Source organism: Abramis brama (assembly GCF_963993115.1).
Source record: "Abramis brama genome assembly, chromosome: 16".
NCBI lineage: Eukaryota > Metazoa > Chordata > Actinopteri > Cypriniformes > Leuciscidae > Abramis > Abramis brama.
Genome location: NC_139978.1, coordinates 365,518 through 388,405, shown reverse-complemented (window position 1 = coordinate 388,405; position 22,888 = coordinate 365,518). Strand labels below are relative to the sequence as shown.

General features: G+C 43.5%; 1 protein-coding gene across 4 annotated transcripts in view; it reads left to right on the top strand.

Moving 5' to 3' along the window:
• The first annotated feature begins 450 nt into the window (after positions 1 to 450).
• The window catches only part of magi1a (membrane associated guanylate kinase, WW and PDZ domain containing 1a), a 104,565-nt gene continuing 82,127 nt past the window's right edge, over positions 451 to 22,888 (top strand). For 3 of the 4 annotated variants that reach the window (XM_084087771.1, XM_084087770.1, XM_084087772.1), the window contains exon 1: positions 465 to 618. The gene's annotated coding sequence lies outside the window, so the exon portion shown is untranslated. Of the gene's footprint in view, positions 619 to 22,888 lie in introns of all 4 variants that reach the window. The other variant, XM_084087769.1, reaches the window with a different exon arrangement.

The window sequence follows — 22,888 nt, the reverse complement described above, 5'->3', positions numbered from 1 at the left end:
TGCTCGTTCCTCCAGAGGTTCCTCGCCACAGATGGCTATTGTTATGGTGCGCAGTAAACCAACCTCTCTCTCTCTCTCTCTCTCTCTCTCACACACACACAGACACACACATACACACTCTCTCTCTGTTCTCCCAGCTGCTGCTTCCTGCTAAAGCAAAGTTATCCCTGATCCCGCTCAGCGTCCCCCCCTCTCTCTCCCTCCCCCCCTCTCTCCCTCCCCCCCTCTCTCTCCTCCCCCCCTCTCTCTCTCCTCCCCTCTCTCTCTCTCTCTCGCTCCCCCCCCCTCTCTCTCTCTCCTCCCCTCTCTCTCTCTCTCTCTCTCTCTCTCTCTCCTCCCCTCTCTCTCTCTCTCTCTCTCTCTCTCTCTCTCCCCCCTCTCTCGCTCGCTCCCCCCCCTCTCCCTCCCCCCCATCTGATCTCCTCTGCACCTCCTCCTCCAGTGCTCCTCATTCTGCCGCCGGTCGCTCTCTCACCGGGTTCGCTGTTCTCTCTCACACGCGCGGTTTGGTTCGGCTCGGCTCGGTTCGACTCGGTTCTTCTGCAGCGATCGGACACAGACACAGGATTAGCGTGTGATCGCAGAGGAGGACCGTGTGCTCGGTCGCTTGACATCCAGGCAAGTGGATTTATCCTCCGCCATACTAATGTGTGCGTTTGAAGCGCGTTATGGATCGTCCGAGATTTGCGGCTCAGCCTGACATCAGAAGCTGCTCCATCAGGACTGCTCATCCCCGTGATCAGCTTAGGGAATGGTGTGCTAATGGCTGTGCTAGTTTGGCGAACGCTGTGTTGATGTTTTGAAATGGCTGTCCTGCTTCACCTAAAGCTGTGCTAGCAGAGGCTGAGGCGGCTTAGCAAACACTGTTTTCAACATAAGGTGAAGGTGACAGTGTTATTGATTTATGAAGCAGATGTGTGGGAAAAGCCATTTTGATACACCAGAATTGTTGTTGTTCATGGGAACCTGTGCTGGTTTAAGTTCACTGTGCAGTTTTATCACTGAGGTCGGTTTGGTAAAACACTGGCTATGATTGATGATTATTGCATTTCCACATGACGCATATTACATCTGAAATACAGCTGTCAAATTGCTCATTGAAAACATGGTTTATCGTTGGATACGACATTGTTGGTTCATCCAGCTACTGTTTTGGATTTGGCATTCGAGTTTAGTGATGGCTCTCGCCAGTAGCCTACATTCAGTGTTTATCTATAAACATGTTTGATCAAATCAGTGTGATTATTATTATTATAAATTTCCATGTTGCATACAATACATCCCAAATATAGCCTAATAGGGTGACATCAGAAGAGGCCGTTAGTCCCTGACAGTCCTATTTTAAACTGTGTTAAAAAGCCCACAAAGTGCAATAATATGAGATGTGGGCAGAAAGCTCACAGGTTACAGCCTCAGTCCTGCTGTGCTCGTTTACACCGACAGGGGGAGCATTTCTGGCATTCGTGGTCCTCTAATAATTAGTTCTGCTATAGAAAATCATTTATGATCGTTAGTTTGAATGCTGCAAGTTACTGTAAAAAGACTTAATTCTGGAGTAACTTGGTATTCATATTATAAAGTAATGTAAATAAGTAAATAACCAACCCGTACATTTGCATTACCCTGGTTCCCTCAACAAAACCCAATGTGATTTTTCCATTGGCTTTTGGATTATTGCAGAAAATAAGGTCTGTGACTAACAAAAGCTTATGATTCTTTCACGTTTTGTTCATCATGATAATCTTCCCAAATGAAGACCACTTTTATGAATTTTGAAGTGTAAACAATTGGCAGAAGTCAAAAGCTAAAGTAGAGATAAAATGGTATGAAAATTTCTTATGAATATTATCACGGTATTGTTAAAATGGGCTGTAGTTAAATGCTTATAAAAGTATTATTTTTAAAGTTTACACTTTAAAACCAACAAACAACAAATACAGTTAGCTGCACTGTACACTTTTTGTTTGCATCTAGGCCTAAACATTAAAATAATAAACTGAATAATGATTTTAAATGAACAACATTTTGATTGAGTGACTTACACCATAATATTTTATCTGCTAACATGTAGGCCTACAACATGTTCAAATAACACTTTAAGAAGACGTTTTATAAAATGATAAACCTCACAATTCAGCCTTTTAACAATTTTAAAGAAAAGGTGTGATTCAAAAATGATAAATGATTATAGGCATTTTATTTGCTCCGTAAATAATTCTAGATACCTTATCCGAATTACCATTTACCACAGTGCATACAAATTCTGTCAGATTTTTGGGCTGACGAAAGGCATACAGACTGAATGTAATCCTCTCTGACAGTAGATGGCGCTTATGGAACAGCAGAAACAGAGCTGCGACTTCTGTCAGCGAATCCCTAATATATCCACTGATAGACGGATCTGCTGATAGACGCCTGCTTTCAAACGCTCCCGTGTGTATCTGTGTAAGCGCTCGTGAAGACAACATGTTTATGAAGCGTTGATTATTGTAGCCAATCACAGACATGTTGAGTGCATCAACACAATGGCCAATCAGAGGTGTTCAAGAATCCATTCGACAGCGCTCACAATGCTAGAGGGAGATGCTGGTATCGTCACATTTTTTTAAATTTCAGTACTGACTTGGTACCGAATTCAGTACTTTTGACAACACTATTAGGCAGTTTTGATTTATATGCTGTTTAATGTTGATGATCGCGTTATATTACATATGCATACATATGATATTGCTTGTTTCTGCTTCTTTTTAACCTGTGTTTTGATCAGGAGATTCAGTACTCTTTCAGAAGATGTGTAATAGCGCCCCCTACCGTATAACAGTCAAGTCACCTTCATTTATATAGCGCTTTTAACAATATAAATTGTTTCTAAGCAGCTTTACAGTGATAATAGGAAATTACAGTAGCAGAGATTGTTTTGGCTTTACAGCAGCTCTAGAATAAAGTTATTGTCCAGCTAAAGTTAGTTTTGATTGTAAAGATCATTAGTTATTATTAACTTAGGGGCCGCTAACACGACACCGTTCTAACAGAAACCAGAAAACCCTTAACGCGCTCCGGCCGCTCATCCGCACAACAACAGTGTTTGGTGCTCGAGAATGCAAACTTTGAAATAGGTTCCAAGGTGCAAGCGGTGAAAAATTTAGAAAAACGTGATCATCTCTGCGTAAACTTGTTAAGCGTGAATCTGTGAAAACGCTGACGGCGTGCACATGCGTACTACGGGTCTAGTCTATAGTATGCGCGTTTGAATATGCGCATGCGTGTAGTTTTTCTTTAAAAACTGACCTCAATAAATTACTTGTCTGGCCTTAAAAATCTCTTCTGCGTAACCATGTGAACTGGAGTCATTTTGACAGCGTTTTTTCTGTAGAAGAGTAAAGGGAAGGGAAGGAGGCCTTCACAGGGGAGAGACTAGTGACACTTCAGGACTGTGTTGTCGTCGTGTCCAGGCGCAGGTCCTTCATCAGATCTGGAGTGTGTGTGTGTGTGTCGAGGCGCAGGTCCTTCATCTGATCTGGATACGGCCTGGATCCGGCGGACTGCGGTAAACCTCAGGATAAACAGAGAGACTAATAAGCGTAGATGCCATTCTTCTTATGATGTAACGAGTACATCAGGATTTATGGGAAGTGTTGCCGGTTCCGGCTGATCTAAAGTCTATAATGTATTATGTGTATGCTAGGTCAAAGAGATGTGTTTTTAGTCTAGCTTTGAACTGACAGAGTGTGTCTGCTTCCCGGACAATGGTAGGAAGACTGTTCCAGAGTTTTGGTGCTAAATAGGAGAAGGATCTGCCGCCAGCAGTCGACTTTGATATTCTAGGTATTATCAACTGGCCGGAGTTTTGAGATCGCAATAGACGTGAAGGACTATAATGCGTTAAGAGCTCACTCAAGTTCTGCAGAGCTAAACCATTTAGTGCTTTGTAAGTAATCAGCAATATTTTAAAATGTATGCGATGTTTAATAGGGAGCCAGTGCAGTGTTGACAGAACCGGGCTAATATGGTCATACTTCCTGGTTCTGGTAAGAACTCGAGCTGCTGCGTTTTGAACTAGCTGTAGTTTGTTTATTAAGCGTGCAGGGCAACCACCCAGTAGAGCATTACAGTAATCTAGCCTTGAGGTCATGAACGCATGGACTAACTGTTCCGCATTTGTCAATGAGAGCATATGGCGTAATTTAGATATATTTTTAAGATGGAAGAATGTGGTTTTACAGATACTAGACACGTGACTTTCAAATGAAAGATTGGTATCAAAGAGCACACCCAGGTTCCTAACCGACGACGAGGACTTAACAGAGCAGCCATCAAGTGTTAGACAGTATTCTGGGTTATTACGTGAGGAAGTTTTTTGTCCAATAATTAGAATCTCTGTTTTTTCAGAATTAAGTAGTAGGATATCAGCTTTGCATTCCATTATTTTTGTGAATTGGTAGGTTTCGTTAGGTTTTGAAGAAATATACAGCTGAGGATCGTCGGCATAACAGTGAAAGCTAATGCCATGTTTCCTAATGATATCTCCTAATGGTAGCATGTACAGAGTGAACAGCAGCGGTCCTAGTACTGAGCCTTGTGGTACGCCATACTGACCTTGTGATCGATGAGACATCTCTTCATTTACTGCTACAAACTGATAACGGTCAGATAAGTATGATTTAAACCATGCTAGTGCATTTCCACTAATTAAGTCTATTTAAAAGAATGTTGTGGTCAGTGGTATCAAATGCAGCACTAAAATCGAATAGGGTAAGTGTACCCATTAAGGCCATACCCTAATGACAAAGATGAATTAATGATATTAAGAAGAGGACCTATGACCTCTGGAAGCGTGTCTTTCAGTAGCCAGTATGGGGCAGTGGTTGGCAACCCCAAAACTGGCCCGACTGCACTAATATCGGCCGCGCCGCAGATTATTCTGATAGCGGCTGGTTCTGAAATAGATCTGTCATGACAGCAACAGTTACTTTTTGCAGCAATGTTTTATTTTGAGATGAATTGAGAGCTTTTAATTAGAAAAGTTCTGAAAGACATTCAAAGGAGTGTGTGGATCGCTTCGTTGCAGATCAGACACACCGGCTTTGCACTCACAACACTAGTTAAGATGAACACAGTTGTCTTTCATCTTCTTTGTATGCTCTATTTTCGCTGTCATCTTTCCTCTTTAGACTCTTTGGTAGTGCCATTCTCTCACCAGCTTAGATGTTAACATCTCTCTGCACACGCCGGAATAGCGTAACTTTCCGCCAGCAAGCAAACAATTAAAAATAATGCAGTTTAGTACGTGAGAACGCCAAGGAATAATTCTGAGTTTAAAAGTAGGCTACGTCAAATAATTATTACAATAAGTTTGGCTCCATTGTGTAACAAGTAATGGAAAGAGGAAATAAAACATAGTTCGTTAAGAGCATGACTCAAACATGCCATTAATAATTCAGCATCTCCCACATGTGTGTGTATTAGCAAGGCCGTCTGTGCTGCAAGTTGGTGAATGAAGACACTTGCCAGGTTACGTGTTACTACTGCTTTATTAATGTATCCAGTGTAAAAACCCGGACACCGCCACACTAATGTGGCTTTTTGTTAATGACTGTCCTACTACAGGATTTAACCCAGAGTAACAGCTCAGTCCAGTCACAGAACACACTGACAGTCTGTCACAGGCAATTCTAGTTGCACTTTTCATCAATTATTTTCTTAAATTATCCTTTGACTATGTTATCTAGTGGTAAAAAAAAATTTTTTGGCCCGATGCCAGACTTACTTGCCGACCCCTAGTGTAGGGTCTAACATAGCCTACATGTTGTTGATTTAGATGATTTGACGAGTTTAGAAAGTTCTTCCTCTCCTATAGCAACGAATGAATGGATTTTTTCCTCAGGGAGACTACAATGCACTGCCTGATGCAATACTATAGTAGACGGTTGCATAGTTATAATTTTCTCCCTGATATTATCAATCTTATATCAACAGAGAAAACACGGAAAGTTACGTCAGTGGCGGGGATTTTATTATGGTTTATTATGAAACCAGTAACCATTTCATCCCTAAAGCGAACTACACCACGGTCACCTGACTTCGGCATCACCATCACAAGCTTCCGGCAACTCTTTCAGTCTTTGTTTTAAAACATTTCCCTGAAAGTTCTAGTTCTAATAGTTTGTATAAACTGAAGAAGGCTGTGAAAGTGTCTAGTGAGTAGATGAGTTTATCTGTTCCACCGATGACGTTTAATCTCCCTGACTGCCTCCCATGTAGACACTCGCTAGCATCCGCCTTCCACAAGACAAGTAATAACCAAGACAAGTAACGCCTCAGCCCCGCAGAACTCTTACAGTAACGCCTCATCCCTGCAGAACTCTTACAGTAACACCTCATCCCTCCCCGCAGAGCTCTTACAGTAACGCCTCATCCCCGCAGAACTCTTACAGTAACGCCTCATCCCCGCAGAACTCTTACAGTAACGCCTCATCCCTGCAGAACTCTTACAGTAACACCTCATCCCCGCAGAACTCTTACAGTAACGCCTCATCCCTCCCCGCAGAACTCTTACAGTAACGCCTCATCCCTCCCTGCAGAACTCTTACAGTAACGCCTCATCCCTCCCTGCAGAACTCTTACAGTAACGCCTCATCCCCGCAGAACTCTTACAGTAACGCCTCATCCCTGCAGAACTCTTACAGTAACACCTCATCCCCACAGAACTCTTACAGTAACGCCTCATCCCTCCCTGGAGAACTCTTACAGTAACGCCTCATCCCCGCAGAACTCTTACAGTAACGCCTCATCCCTCCCTGGAGAACTCTTACAGTAACGCCTCATCCCCGCAGAACTCTTACAGTAACGCCTCATCCCCGCAGAACTCTTACAGTAACGCCTCATCCCTCCCTGGAGAACTCTTACAGTAACGCCTCATCCCCGCAGAACTCTTACAGTAACGCCTCATCCCTCCCTGGAGAACTCTTACAGTAACGCCTCATCCCCGCAGAACTCTTACAGTAACGCCTCATCCCTCCCTGGAGAACTCTTACAGTAACGCCTCATCCCCGCAGAACTCTTACAGTAACGCCTCATCCCTCCCTGGAGAACTCTTACAGTAACGCCTCATCCCCGCAGAACTCTTACAGTAACGCCTCATCCCTCCCTGCAGAACTCTTACAGTAACGCCTCATCCCTGCAGAACTCTTACAGTAACGCCTCATCCCTGCAGAACTCTTACAGTAACACCTCATCCCCATAGAACTCTTACAGTAACGCCTCATCCCTCCCTGGAGAACTCTTACAGTAACGCCTCATCCCCGCAGAACTCTTACAGTAACGCCTCATCCCTCCCTGCAGAACTCTTACAGTAACGCCTCATCCCTCCCTGCAGAACTCTTACAGTAACGCCTCATCCCCGCAGAACTCTTACAGTAATGCCTCATCCCCGCAGAACTCTTACAGTAACGCCTCATCCCTCCCTGCAGAACTCTTACAGTAACGCCTCATCCCCGCAGAACTCTTACAGTAACGCCTCATCCCTCCCCGCAGAACTCTTACAGTAACGCCTCATCCCCGCAGAACTCTTACAGTAACGCCTCATCCCCGCAGAACTCTTACAGTAACGCCTCATCCCTGCAGAACTCTTATAGTAACGCCTCATCCCTCCCTGGAGAACTCTTACAGTAACGCCTCATCCCCGCAGAACTCTTACAGTAACGCCTCATCCCTCCCTGGAGAACTCTTACAGTAACGCCTCATCCCTCCCTGGAGAACTCTTACAGTCACGCCTCATCCCTCCCTGGAGAACTCTTACAGTAACGCCTCATCCCTGGAGAACTCTTACAGTAACGCCTCATCCCTCCCTGGAGAACTCTTACAGTAACGCCTCATCCCTCCCTGGAGAACTCTTACAGTAACGCCTCATCCTTCCCTGCAGAACTCTTACAGTAACGCCTCATCCCCGCAGAACTCTAACAGTAACGCCTCATCCCTCCCTGCAGAACTCTTACAGTAACGCCTCATCCCCGCAGAACTCTTACAGTAACGCCTCATCCCCGCAGAGCTCTTACAGTAACGCCTCATCCCCGCAGAACTCTTACAGTAACGCCTCATCCCCGCAGAACTCTTACAGTAACGCCTCATCCCCGCAGAACTCTTACAGTAACGCCTCATCCCTCCCTGCAGAACTCTTACAGTAACGCCTCATCCCTCCCTGCAGAACTCTTACAGTAACGCCTCATCCCCGCAGAACTCTTACAGTAACGCCTCATCCCCGCAGAACTCTTACAGTAACGCCTCATCCCCGCAGAACTCTTACAGTAACGCCTCATCCCCGCAGAACTCTTACAGTAACGCCTCATCCCTCCCTGCAGAACTCTTACAGTAACGCCTCATCCCTCCCTGCAGAACTCTTACAGTAACGCCTCATCCCTGCAGAACTCTTACAGTAACGCCTCATCCCTGCAGAACTCTTACAGTAACGCCTCATCCCTCCCTGCAGAACTCTTACAGTAACGCCTCATCCCTCCCTGCAGAACTCTTACAGTAACGCCTCATCCCCGCAGAACTCTTACAGTAACGCCTCATACCTCCCTGCAGAACTCTTACAGTAACGCCTCATCCCCGCAGAACTCTAACAGTAACGCCTCATCCCTCCCCGCAGAACTCTTACAGTAACGCCTCATCCCTGCAGAACTCTTACAGTAACGCCTCATCCCTCCCTGCAGAACTCTTACAGTAACGCCTCATCCCTGCAGAACTCTTACAGTAACGCCTCATCCCTCCCTGCAGAACTCTTACAGTAACGCCTCATCCCTCCCTGCAGAACTCTTACAGTAACGCCTCATCCCCGCAGAACTCTTACAGTAACGCCTCATCCCTCCCCGCAGAACTCTTACAGTAACGCCTCATCCCCGCAGAACTCTTACAGTAACGCCTCATCCCTGCAGAACTCTTACAGTAACGCCTCATCCCCGCAGAACTCTTACAGTAACGCCTCATCCCTCCCCGCAGAACTCTTACAGTAACGCCTCATCCCTCCCCGCAGAACTCTTACAGTAACGCCTCATCCCCGCAGAACTCTTACAGTAATGCCTCATCCCCGCAGAACTCTTACAGTAACGCCTCATCCCCGCAGAACTCTTACAGTAACGCCTCATCCCCGCAGAACTCTTACAGTAACGCCTCATCCCTCCCTGCAGAACTCTTACAGTAACGCCTCATCCCTGCAGAACTCTTACAGTAACGCCTCATCCCTGCAGAACTCTTACAGTAACGCCTCATCCCTCCCTGCAGAACTCTTACAGTAACGCCTCATCCCTCCCTGCAGAACTCTTACAGTAACGCCTCATCCCCGCAGAACTCTTACAGTAACGCCTCATCCCTCCCTGCAGAACTCTTACAGTAACGCCTCATCCCTCCCTGCAGAACTCTTACAGTAACGCCTCATCCCTGCAGAACTCTTACAGTAACGCCTCATCCCCGCAGAACTCTTACAGTAACGCCTCATCCCTCCCTGCAGAACTCTTACAGTAACGCCTCATCCCTCCCTGCAGAACTCTTACAGTAACGCCTCATCCCTGCAGAACTCTTACAGTAACGCCTCATCCCTCCCTGCAGAACTCTTACAGTAACGCCTCATCCCTCCCTGCAGAACTCTTACAGTAACGCCTCATCCCTCCCTGCAGAACTCTTACAGTAACGCCTCATCCCCGCAGAACTCTTACAGTAACGCCTCATCCCTCCCTGCAGAACTCTTACAGTAACGCCTCATCCCTCCCTGCAGAACTCTTACAGTAACGCCTCATCCCTGCAGAACTCTTACAGTAACGCCTCATCCCCGCAGAACTCTTACAGTAACGCCTCATCCCTCCCTGCAGAACTCTTACAGTAACGCCTCATCCCTCCCTGCAGAACTCTTACAGTAACGCCTCATCCCTGCAGAACTCTTACAGTAACGCCTCATCCCTCCCTGCAGAACTCTTACAGTAACGCCTCATCCCCGCAGAACTCTTACAGTAACGCCTCATCCCTCCCTGCAGAACTCTTACAGTAACGCCTCATCCCTGCAGAACTCTTACAGTAACGCCTCATCCCCGCAGAACTCTTACAGTAACGCCTCATCCCTCCCTGCAGAACTCTTACAGTAACGCCTCATCCCTCCCTGCAGAACTCTTACAGTAACGCCTCATCCCTCCCTGCAGAACTCTTACAGTAACGCCTCATCCCCGCAGAACTCTTACAGTAACGCCTCATCCCTCCCTGCAGAACTCTTACAGTAACGCCTCATCCCTCCCTGCAGAACTCTTACAGTAACGCCTCATCCCTCCCTGCAGAACTCTTACAGTAACGCCTCATCCCCGCAGAACTCTTACAGTAACGCCTCATCCCTCCCTGCAGAACTCTTACAGTAACGCCTCATCCCTCCCTGCAGAACTCTTACAGTAACGCCTCATCCCTGCAGAACTCTTACAGTAACGCCTCATCCCCGCAGAACTCTTACAGTAACGCCTCATCCCTCCCTGCAGAACTCTTACAGTAACGCCTCATCCCTCCCTGCAGAACTCTTACAGTAACGCCTCATCCCTGCAGAACTCTTACAGTAACGCCTCATCCCTCCCTGCAGAACTCTTACAGTAACGCCTCATCCCCGCAGAACTCTTACAGTAACGCCTCATCCCTGCAGAACTCTTACAGTAACGCCTCATCCCTCCCTGCAGAACTCTTACAGTAACGCCTCATCCCCGCAGAACTCTTACAGTAACGCCTCATCCCTCCCTGCAGAACTCTTACAGTAACGCCTCATCCCTCCCTGCAGAACTCTTACAGTAACGCCTCATCCCTCCCCGCAGAACTCTTACAGTAACGCCTCATCCCTGCAGAACTCTTACAGTAACGCCTCATCCCTGCAGAACTCTATTGCGTATGTTTTGGTTCGGGTTTTAGTTCAGTGTGCAACTACAACGTTTGAAGTGGATCAAAACCTTTGATCAAAGTTATACATGAATTTTGAATTTTGAATTATGAGGTGGAGAAAGAGCACTAACCTTGAACTAGTTCCAGGACCTAAGAAAGCTCTCAAGATGTGAAAAACACATTTTAATGTGTCTGCCAAAACATCAGTGAGAATGTTAGATAACTGAGCAGTTATAGTTGAGCTGTGTTATGTTGTGTGTGTGTGTGTGTGTGTGTGTGTGTGTGTCATCGTGTGGCTTCTGGTTTGCGTATGTTCATGTGTTTTGAGGAGGCGTGGCTTTGGACGGTGGGATCGTATGCTTTCAGTGCTAGCAGGCTAAAGTTAGCATTTCCCAGATAGCCTATTGCACCTTTAAGATTTGTGACGATACTTTGAACCGGTGATTCACTGGAACTGTCAGTGATAAATCATGTGCCTGCAATCATTTAATGAGAAGAGTGTAAGTTAATAAATTATGGCTGTCATAAGAATAATTCATAAGAATTACGCGCTTTATTAAAAACTAATGTGCGTATGTACAGTTGTTATTGAACTTATTCAACCCCAATTGAGACTGCAGAAGTTATTAAAATTTGCATTTTAGTTGAATTTGGGGAAACATTTGTTGTGTTGAGCTATTTCAATTACTTTTGTTTGATTTGTTCATTGCAAACAGTTCAACGTGCCAATACATTTAGCTAATAAACCTGATTTGCAGTGCGGAGTGAATAATTTGGATCACAAAGTATAGTCTGCAGTTTTCCTCAGAGCTTGAGTACTAACACTGATGTTCAGCAGGATCTGAGTTTGACTGTTGCATTGAAATACAAAATGAGATATTATGAGTCATAGTTAGTTAATATGTCTTGAATGATACATTTGAGTACTCAACATTTCATTGGACTTATTTCAAGTGTGGCCATATTTGGGTTTGCATATGGGAAAGTATGGTTTATTGTGTTTAAGGAAATATTATTGACTTTAAGGAAATGTTCACCCAGGAATAAAGGTAGTCACATGACTTGTGTGCTCTGTGTAAAGTCATGTGACAGCTTTGACTCAAGTGGAAGTAGTTACTGGCTGATCTCTCAATCTCATTGACAACTCTTCCTCTTAAAGGCACCAACAGTCTAATTATGGAACCATTTTGTTGCAGATCCTTTAAACCAAATTTAATTTTGAAAAATATCTCTACATGATGTGTCTTCTAGCTTTTTTCTTTCAGAATAATCCAATAAACACGTTCTAACCAGATAAAACACGTCTTTTCCATGTTAATCAGAGCTTTTGTCCTAAAGCTGGAACATACTGAATAAATACGAGAGCTGCACGATTAACCGTTAAAAGACGGAGATCTGGACTCAAACTCCAGTGATCTCACTCCTCAGTGACAGCGACTCTGCTCTGTCTACTAAACCTGTGATCACAGGAACACTCAGATGTTCTGGCCCAGAGAGAGCCGTCGTCATGAAGAGATATGAAACAGATTCACTAACAGTCTTTTCAACATCACAGCATCATTATTCCTGTCTTACAATCACTCAGATTATCACAGAAGTGCTGGAGAAAAGATTATAGAATATAAACACTGATGTCTACGGTAGAGATCACAATACAGTTAATCCTTGAATTAATTGAAGTCATTGAATCCTTCATTCAACCCAATTTTTAAAACAATATTAATTAGATATATTTTAAATAGTTTGCATCAATTAATATTTTGTCAGAACCTCTAGTAACTTGTATGTTATTTTGTTTAGTTGTCTGTTCAGAGTCCTGGGAGAATCGTAATCTCTAATTTAAACAAAACAGTCGTGATTCTCAGTTGATCCAGAATCGTGCAGCTCTAGAGGAGGACAATGATAATCTCAGGGACTTATTATGTGCTTTATTTAATCTTAAAATCATTTATTATAGTTTATAGCCGTACTATAAGAGTGTATATTTCTCCTCAGACCTTGAAAAATGAAAGGAAACAGAACTGATCTAACCAGTGTATTCAATGATTCACTCACTCAGCTTGTGTTTTTAATAATGTTAAAATGTTGTCATTTATAAATTTGATTATTTATCCATTTGGTTGCGAGTGCGATTTCATAGAGACTTCGGCCACAGGCTCTTCTGATTGGCTGTGATTGGTCTGTGGCGTGGCATCTGGTTGTAATACTCTTGTAGTATTAGTATTCCTGCACTTGGAGATGTTTTTGTCTGTGTAAGGAGACCCATATTTCAATCAGATATCGATTGGTTATGAGCATCTCAGGGCTCTCAAGACACAAGAGATGAATCTAGTGGAAAATGATATCGGAGATATCGACGGATAGTTTGTGTCCAGGCTCAATATTTTGACATGATGTGATCCGGACAGAGACGAGGAGCAAATGGAGTTGAATCTCTTCCACGTCCAGCTCATAAAGGACAGATGGCTCTTGGTTCTTTGCTTTCAATCTCAGTCTCACACACACACACACACGCACACACACACACACACACACAGAGCTTATCCAGGACTGCCCAGTGCTGCACAGAGACTCTTTTCACAGTGAAGCAGCAGCTGCAGTGAAGAAGCGACACACTGAGATCCACCAATATAATGGTAAGAGAGAAAAACAGCGCAATCAGAGGAAGAGTCTGAGGCTGGTGAGGGGCGGAGTTTGTGAAGAGGGAGGGGCCTGATGCTGGTGAGGGGTGGAGCTTGTGAAGAGGGAGGTGCCTGATGCTGGTGAGGGGTGGAGCTTGTGAAGAGGGAGGGGCCTGAGGCTGGTGAGGGGTGGAGCTTGTGAAGAGTGAGGGGCCTGAGGCTGGTGAGGGGTGGGGCTTGTGAAGAGGGAGGGGCCTGTGGCTGGTGAGGGGTGGAGCTTGTGAAGAGGGAGGGGCATGATGCTGGTGCTTGTGAAGAGGGAGGGGCATGATGCTGGTGAGGGGCGGAGCTTGTGAAGAGGGAGGGGCATGATGCTGGTGAGGGGCGGAGCTTGTGAAGAGGGGGGCATGAGGAAAGAGTGTTTCTCAAAGAGTACTCATCACTTCAATCAATACGAATCATTGATTTTTAAAAATGCACAGACAATAGTGAGTGATTCAAGCCATGTTTTATTTCCAATGTATCAGCTTCTGCCATCAGGGAGACGGTATAGAGTCCCACTGTGTAAGAGTAACCGTTACAAAAAATCATTTATTCCTTTTTTTTTTTTACTTCTTTCTTTTTGGTTTGTGTGTGTATGTATATGTTGTGTACTAATTAGGGCTGGGGCGGTTACCGCATTACCGCAATACCGCGGTCACATGATGCCTACCGCGGGTCTGAGCTCGTCACCGTCATCACCGCAAAAAAAAAGCATTGGCCTGCACATGTGTGCACGTTGTGTCTAATTACATTGATTCTAATGACATGGATTGTGTCTAATGACATTGTGTCTTACATAAGTTTTGTTTAGAAAACCTTGAATCCATCAAAAGATGGAGCACATCCTACCTTTCGCGAGTTGGGGAGCGCAATGTTCCATGACACATAATAACATTCCATTCATATTGACTATTAGGCCTATATGCGAGAGTACCTACAGACATCCCAAGTCTCCCAGAAGTTCCAGGAGTCTCCCGCATATTAATAGCGGCTCCATGATGCCCGCAAATTAGTTAAAATCTCCCGGAATCTAGAGCGAGCGAGCAAGAGTGCGCATGCGAGACAGAGACTGTGTTCCAAACCGTGTAGCGCGCGCACGGCAGAGAGGGAGAGGGAGCGAGAGAGAGCATCCTGATTGGCCCGTTTCGGTAAGTCAACCAATCAGTTGTCAGTGTGGGTGGGCTTTTATCTCTTCTTCTCTGACTGCGCGCGCGCCTCCCCAAGTGGACGAGGCATTTTATGCTTGACGCGCTCGCCGTATACTATTCTTTGGAACGACAGCGGGCGACTCGTCCTCTAAACCATCAGGAATCAGCAGTGAGAAGAAGTAATAAGGTACACTCGTGAATGTTTATTTTAGAACAACACTTTAGTACACCAAACTACAAAAGAATCGTGTAAGCAGTAAACCTTGAGATTATTAGGCTACCTGTGACATTAGAAACGTAACCTACAACTTAATTAACGTTATCTTACATACAACATTTTCATTTAGTTTTCATTTAGGAGGGGGGGGGGGGGGGGGGGGGGTGATTTAAAGCGGTTTACCGCTATACCGCGGGAAATTCTTGCTTTTCAACCGCGGTAAGAAAAAATCCATACCGTCCCAGCCCTAGTACTAATGCAGCTTTGAGTCCAAGACAAATTTCCTAAAAAAGGACAATAAAGTATACTAACTAACTAACTAACTAACTTATCAGGAAACGACACTGGGAAGCATAGTAGTCGCCATTGTGTGTATGTGTGTGAGAGACTGTGTGTGTGTGTGTGTGTGTGTGTCACTGCATTGCAGGGGTCTATGGGACTCGTCAGCTTTGATGACTCTCAGTCACTCTTCTTATCCGGCTCCAGGCCTGATGGCTTCTCTGTGAACACGCGTGTTGTAATGAACTGACATGTTGTGAACTGACGTGTGAGACTACATGTTAACACTTTAACTTATAGCAAGATTCTCTTCAAACTTTTCTTTCTGCAGGTTACATCATTATGTTAGTCTTAATAAGTGAGGCCATCCTTAAAAATACTTTGGTTTGCAGTAACAGCAAAAAAAAAAAAGGGTCGGTAGGTATATATATTTTTCAAGATTCAATGTAAAAAAATAAAATAAAATTTTGGTGATGGTGATTACGTAGGTATGAATTTAAATAAATTAGCATATCGTGACGTCACTGACTGGGTCTTCAACCCGTGCCTTCGGGCGCATAATTGCAAACCTCATTTTGATGCAGGCTATATAGGCTAGATCACAAACAATTGGAAATCTTTGTCAAAAAAACATGTTTATTGCATGAATTCCAGCTGCATTCATTTGAATAAAAAAAAAAAATGAGGCAGAATCAAGAAATAAAGAAGATTTCAATTAAAGTGGATTTCCAGAGGAAAACAAATACATTAAAATGACTAGAATTCACAAAAAAACAGTTAATTGCATGAACATGCAATGTAATACCAATGTTTACATCCATAAACAAATATATCCTGGAATGTGTAGGAACCCTGTTAACATGACATCCTTTTGACCATTGCTCTGGCCAAACTATGGCATCGTTGGAGAAGGTGCCCTTTTCAGTGCAGGCTTGCACTGTGGGCAGACTGGCAACACAATTTTATAATTCTTCAGAAGGTCTTTGTCCTTCTCAGCCCCAGGTGCTGCACAATATGCACATACATCCTTCCTAACTTTCAGGTTGTCTGAAGCGTAGTAGGCAAACTCTATTGGAGTCGGACACACCAGCTGCAACCTGATGAACACTGTGCCATGCAGGGAATCTTCGCCTACAAGACAAGTGGATATCCTTCATTATTAACTGTTATCCTTATCCTATAGTTTTGTTTTCTAACCTAAATGGACAGAGACTTGCCTTCTACGGTCAACATGGAACCACAGCTGTAGTCATGCTTGAAGAGCATTCTCTGGAGTGCCCGCTGATCACGAACTGTCAGTGACTTCTTGGCATAGATGCAACATGGTTTTCCACACTCATAACACTGGATTGTAGCTCGTGCATTCTGTCCCACAAGAAAACTGTTCTTGCATCCCTAAATCAGCCAAAGAACAACAATAAAGTTTGCTTACAAATGGCAAGATTGCTTATGTGATTTCATGCAACAAACACCACCACAACACATCAATTAAAACCTAAAGAGAACAGCAGATAACACGACAAAGTTCAGGAGTGTGTAAAATTCTTTAAATGCATACCTGTTGTGTTTCTGCGACAGATGTCAGACTTTCCTTGCTTCCACTGGCATGTCTTTTTCAGATGTTTCTTGTCCAAACAAGGAATCAAAAGACTGAAAGTGGGCTCCATCTTCTGAAAGCAGAGGATCTGGTATCCAAGCTGGTAGGTCTCCCTCAACACTGCTTCTCAAGGGCTTACAACAAGCACGATCACCACATTTGCGAAATTGCACAATGTAATTTCTCTCCCTACAATGATTGGCCATGAAGGTTTTGTAGTTTTCCTTATTTGCAAGGTCTTTCTTTTGGTACTTGCCGATCTCTATTGAAACATCAATTTTGCCAATAATATCAGCCTGTTCCTGGAGGATTGCAAAATGGCCTTCCTTTCAACTGAACACGAGTGATGCGCTCTCCCAGTAAATCTTTCATAGATTTGACAGATCCACTCCACTCATCTCTGAGCTTCTCCACCATTTCGGCTTTCTTTCGAATATCCTGCATCCCACCACAGCTTCTCAAAACCTGTTCAACTTCTGCTGAGCATTCCTGTCTGGACAGAGCAATGTTTTGGAAGGCAAGGTTTAAAACAGCCATGATTCGCTCCACTGGATTCACCCAGCTGTGTCCCGGTGCTGTGCGCCCAGCCACAAGAATGTCCAAGTCTAACGCCCTGAAAACAGCAGCCAGGGACAGTTTTACACCTTCATAGGTAACCCTGTGGTCAGGCCCTCCGTCGGAATAAATGATCAAGAAGGGCTTCACCTTGTCCATGTCGTTTCCCAGAAGCCTCATCATCTCTGTTGCGTGCTAGGCTGGAAGGCACTGCTAGGCTTGAATATGGAGTCCTTCAGGAGCACAGTGACTTGACCCCTATAGAAGGAGTCGTCAACAGTCTCTGCTATCTCAACATTGAGGTACACAGATGGAGTAAATGACCCTTTCTGATGCTGGTCATGGTCGAGGGCTCCGAGCAGACCACTTGAAGCTACTAAGGACTTTTTTCCCCGCACTCCAGATGACATGGCTAATCCTGGCTCTACGAAATCTATTTTAGACGTATCTACACAGAGAAACGTTGTTAAATCCCTGTGCTCGACTGCAAAGGACCGCATGTACTTAAAGAGAGCTGCGCAGTGATGGTCATCTGGGTGTGATGACCGTAGCTGTCGTGTCTGAACCTGGAATTTCATGTGTACTTTTCTTTTGTACAACTTTGCCACATTGCTGTAAGCATTTTTGGGAACGAAGGCAAACAGCACAGTAGTCTCACTGGGGATCGGAGTGTTTGGTGGACACTTCTTGGATACTCTTTCAATTAGATCCCTCACAGAGATGAACTCGGACAGGTGGGCGACCCCATGACGTCTTTCATCAGCTGCAGTTATCTGCTCAATTTCCATGTTCAGCTTATCAAAGAAAGTGTCAAAGGTGTCTTGGGGACGACCTTTATTTAGATGGCGAAGGTCAGGAACAAGTTCAAGGTCCTCACCTAAGATTGCCTGTCTCACTCGTTCATCAACAGCCGGGTTTTGGTCAGCTGATGCATCAGATAAGTATTCAGCGTAGATGTGACGTAGAACATGTTTCGGCAATGAGTTGTTTGTTGCTGACGATACGGTCTTGATGAAATCCTTCCGCATTGCTCGTGTATGATAGACGGGCAACTTGGATTCCATTGTTTTCATTATTTGGACTGCCTTGGTCATTGACTCTTCCTCCTCTCTCATGGCTGGAACTTTCCAAAAAATGCAAACCCCCCCAACATTGCCACCAGAATCATACCTGTATAAAAGATAAAAGATATTCATTTAATAAAGGAGTTTATCCCTCCATCATATAAAAAAAAAACATTGAATACAAGTAACTTAACAAGTGCTGTTGAAATTGGCAAGAACTTTAGAGAACATTAAATTTGGGTACACCTACAAGCAGTAAACAGTTTCTACATTTCAAACACAATTTTTCAATGTTGAGTCCAGTCATCACAAGCACTATGTAAAAAAATATTCTTATCAACTCATACCTTATTTGGTCAACAGCCACTCCCACAGCATCCAATCCATCAAGAAAACGTTGCCGTTCTGTTCTGTTCTTGAATGGTGATGCTGCATGTTGACATTCATCAAAAATTATTGGCTCGCAAAAGTCCTTGGTGTTCACAAGGTCCTCAATTAGGGAGTACATTGTTTGTTTTGGTCCTCCCTTGAAGTGTAGGACTTCAACATTTTCGGCCAGTTTTCTGACTGGATGAGGCAGAGACTGACGAACCAGTTGAGCCTTTGACGAAAGGTCAAGGAATTGGGCATATTCACTCATGGAAACTGCTAGATTTTCCAGGTCCTTGGCATAACCCCCCCACAATGATACAAATTTCTGTTCCATTAGTGTTTGCAAACTTGTAACATGAGCTTTGAGTGATGCTGAGTCCAGTTGTGGTGCCTTGATTTTCTTTCTCTTGTAGTAATTGTACCCATTGTAATTGTTCATGAACCTGAAACACAGAATATCACAACAACATAATGCAGTGATATGGCAGACCAACTTTGAAAGATTTATTTCAAATACATTCACCAAACCACCATTGGCAAAAAAAAAAAAAAAAAGTATTAAAGTCCATGTTGCAGGTTAACCACCACTGTCGATTAATGGGTACATAAATCACTCAAGATATGTATATCATTTTTAAAATGTCATAAAAATGGTCTTAAAGACCATTTTTTTACGTTTTTGGTATTAACGGTTTTTTTACGCAATTCGGTGATGACGTCACGTTGGGGAGAAGTGGAGGAAAGGCAGCCTCAGCCTAGTATTATGGTGCGTTCAAGTCATCTCGTATAGATCGTATTTACGAGTTAAACGCAATTGAACGCCACCACAATGTCGTAAATACTTAATAATTAAATGCATGGTCCGAGGAGAATGAGTGGAGAGTTGGTGAAGTGTCCTGGTGAGTTCATTTAGCAACGCAGCAATGAGCACTGGAGCTAGTCTACCATAGACTGTAATAAATAGTCTACGAGCAGCAGTGCACTAACGGCACTTTATTATTTTTTTTACTGTCATTGAATAGCACCGAGTGAAAAATCAACGTTTTCTTTATATCTAGTAGAAGTGATCATGACGTTAGTTCAGATAAGTACCGCTAACCTTTGTCATAGTGTTGTAGACGTAGTTCTGGTAAACTTTGTCTTTGTCATCTAGAAATAGAAGGCATCATGCTAGCTATATGGGCGTTTCTTAGCGTTTATCTCTTCCTCCGGTGAAAATGTTGTTGCAAACGTAGCCGCCGCGTGTCTGTCGCTGTGTTTGGCAGGTGCTTGTGTGAGCGGTGCCGTCCCATGGAGACTGCGTTAGAAAGCTTGTGCTGTGTAGGGAAGTGAGTGCGTTTTGGTCGCTGGTCGAGGAGCTCACCCAGCGACCAGATGTGACGTGCCTCACTCAGCATCCAGAGTTTTTACACTCAGCACAAACACAGTAGTTCACCATTGTCAATCTACCTACTATATATTTCTATATATTAATCTAACTAGCTGCTAGCTATCTATGCTAACGTTATGCTATCTGGCTGTCTGCCTATCTCTCTCTATACTAGCCTATCTATCTATCTATATCTGTCTGTCTGTCTGTCTATGTATTTATCTATTTATCTGTAATCTGCGCTATCTGAATACTCTCGTCTCGTCTACTAAGTTACTCGTCTCTCTAGTCACTCTCAATGCTCTCAAGGCGGGCTTTATTAAATTCTCTCCCCAACGTGACGTAATGCAATGCATTGTGGTGGAAAGGAGAATTGCAAGCCGCTGTAAGATAGTACCTACTTTTTCGTATTATATTCCGTTTTGTGATACCCAACAACATAAAATACAATGGATAACAGTTTAAATGTTTATTACCAACAAGTAAATTGCACAAATTCGTTGAAAAATTAACCCTGCAACACGGCCTTTAACTTTACTCCAATATTTCAACTGGTCAGTATTCCTTGTCTTTAAAATCCTGCTAGCAAAAACTAGCAAAAACTAAAAACTAAACTGTGCTGTTGATTCATGCTGTTGTTCATGTTGATTGCATTAATTACCTTTCTGGAATACACGTTATGGATCCAGACTGGTTCAGGGCTCTTCTTTGAATTTTTTCTTCTGTACCATCCAGATGTAACCATCCACATTACTGGTTACTATGTTATACTGTTTTACTTGCATCCACCACTAGGTGTCAATTAGGGCTGTACTCAACCAAAGAAAATCTTGGTCGACTGAAGTCCTGAAATTTTCGACTAAAAATCGACTAAAAATGACGTTAGAAAAAAAAAAACATTAAATTAATTAGATGCGCACTGTGCGCAGGACTTGGTAGCCTTGTTGTCCGCCTAAATGAATTATAAATAAACATAAACAACTAGTAGGCTATTTGCAGTATATTAAATCGTTTTTGACCTAATTATTTTGCACTGAAGTGAGTCTGACACTCGAGTCTGTCGGCTCTGACAGCGCTGCATCACGTGCACCTGCGCGCAATATCAGAGCTTATGATTTCCGAAAATAGTACTATGTTGTCAACTAGTGATATCATCACAAGAACTGTTGAGGAATATGCAACATAATTTAGACAATTATTTTTGTCATATGTTATAATAATAAGTTATAACTGTCAGACACTATCATTTCACCGTGCATGTCCTCGCACCGAGCGAGGCTGAACATGAGCTCAGCTTCGCAGCTGAGACACGAATAGACTATTAACTAAAGCTTTTACTCTTAATAAACACAAAAGGCACGTCCACTTTAATAAAAAAATAATATTTATTAAACAAACCAGATCAAGAGCAGAAACGAAATAACTGAAAAATAAAGCATCCTAGGCTCAAAACTAACACAACCAACAGCACAGCGCAATTGCGCATTAGGCTCCAAATAAAAAATAAAAAAGTTAGGTTATCACACTAAAACATTGAAATATGCAAATTCTGATATGTTCATATAGCCTACTCAAAACAGACAGGGCAAGCTAACGCAGACAAGTGAGCTTACCACTTTTAGATGATATGTCATGTTTGTCGTCGAGCTGTGGAAAACTGTTGCATTCGACCTTTTTCCTGTTATCAATTTTAACAAAATGCTGCCACACTGTCGATTTCTTTGTTGTTGACATGTTAGAAGAGGACTGACTATTAAACGCTCTCACAATTAAATAAATAATATTCAGTAGTTATCGCTCGACGCTCTCTCTTGGGTTGGGCTAATCCAAAAAAGGTGAAAACAAGGGGGGTGTTTTGAAGACAGACTGTTACAGTGAAACAAGGGTACTCTGAAAACACCCCCATTAGCAGTTAGTGCTTTCCACCTGATGAAATGAGCGCGCCTCAGCGCGGCAAAACTGGTGAAATAAACGCGGCAAAAAATCGACCAATCAGAATTTTGGTCGAACCAGAACGTATCGACCAATTAATCGAATAATCGACTGGGACAGTACAGCCCTAGTGTCAATGCAACCTACAAATGAGAGACCGGTTTGCTTTCTTTGGCTGTCCTGTCACTTTTGTTCGATTTTTGAGACATAACTCTTCATTGAATCGGTTGTAAAATCGATTTTGCATGTCTAAAGACGTTTATATACGGCAAATAACACCAAATATAGGCAAATCCACGGACAACTAATAGGCAGTAGGACGAACGTAAAGAGGGCGTTAGAGACGCGCACAAGTCAGCAATATTTCTGATGATTAATTGGTGTGAAGTTTTGTGCACAATGACAAACAGGAGTGCAGCATTCTGGAAAAACAATAAGCAGAGTGGACTGCCATAACATGAATGAAAAACATTACTGCAGTCTTCAACATGGCTGTGTTTACAATTAGAAATGTCAAAAAAAAATCGGCTACGTAGGCGATTCTAGCCCGAATCTGAATCTGTATGCATGAGACTGTCTGAATACCGGCAGAATTCACATTTTTGTTGTAAAAAGAGACACATCGTGCAGAAGTATTCTTTGCTGTTGTGTGTTTGTCAGAGTAAGCAGTTGCGCGTTCGCTGCAGGCGTAACTTATCGCCTTGCAAGCCTATAGCACAACTCCATGTATTGCCTAACGTTACTCCTTGGTACACATATTTGACCATTAAAATTTCGAATAATGACCGCCTAA